The sequence below is a fragment of the Tachyglossus aculeatus genome, chromosome 14, assembly GCF_015852505.1.
Source record: "Tachyglossus aculeatus isolate mTacAcu1 chromosome 14, mTacAcu1.pri, whole genome shotgun sequence".
Classification (NCBI taxonomy): Eukaryota; Metazoa; Chordata; class Mammalia; order Monotremata; family Tachyglossidae; genus Tachyglossus; species Tachyglossus aculeatus.
The window spans coordinates 45,995,830-45,996,345 of record NC_052079.1 but is presented as its reverse complement, the minus strand read 5'-3'; positions in this window follow the sequence as shown (position 1 = coordinate 45,996,345).

Sequence of the window (516 nt, the reverse complement as noted above, 5' to 3'; positions counted from 1 at the left end):
CCATTTCCTTATTTAAAAAACACACAGATAAAAAAAAGCCAGAAGACTACATTTGCACTACTTGCATTTTGCTGCAGATTCTCATAGCCCTGAGCTCTAATTCCTATTTCTTTTTCCTTTTGGTCACACTGTAGCATGTTTAAAGATATTTGTTCGTACATTGGACTGTTTTTGTGTTTGGTCTTTTCTGTTGTAAGAAAAATAAATCTTGCATTCTTTGTGTATTTCGAGTCTTGCTACCAAAACCGCTTTTGAAATAATAAAATCAGTAGGTGACTCTGAAGAACAAGCACTTAACTCTCAGACAGTAAAATATTCTTCAAAAGCTGAAACTCGCCCAGGGGACAAAGCTAGACACGAAGGAGTTTGAGGTAATACTCACTCGGCCCCGTTTTCAGGAGTCATTCGTCCATCTCACGCAATTCCCAGCCAAACCTACACAAAAGCCACGTCAAATAGACAAATCGGCAAGGCGACATATGAAAGGCCGGTTTCCTAAGAAGTGCCAACAAGTTA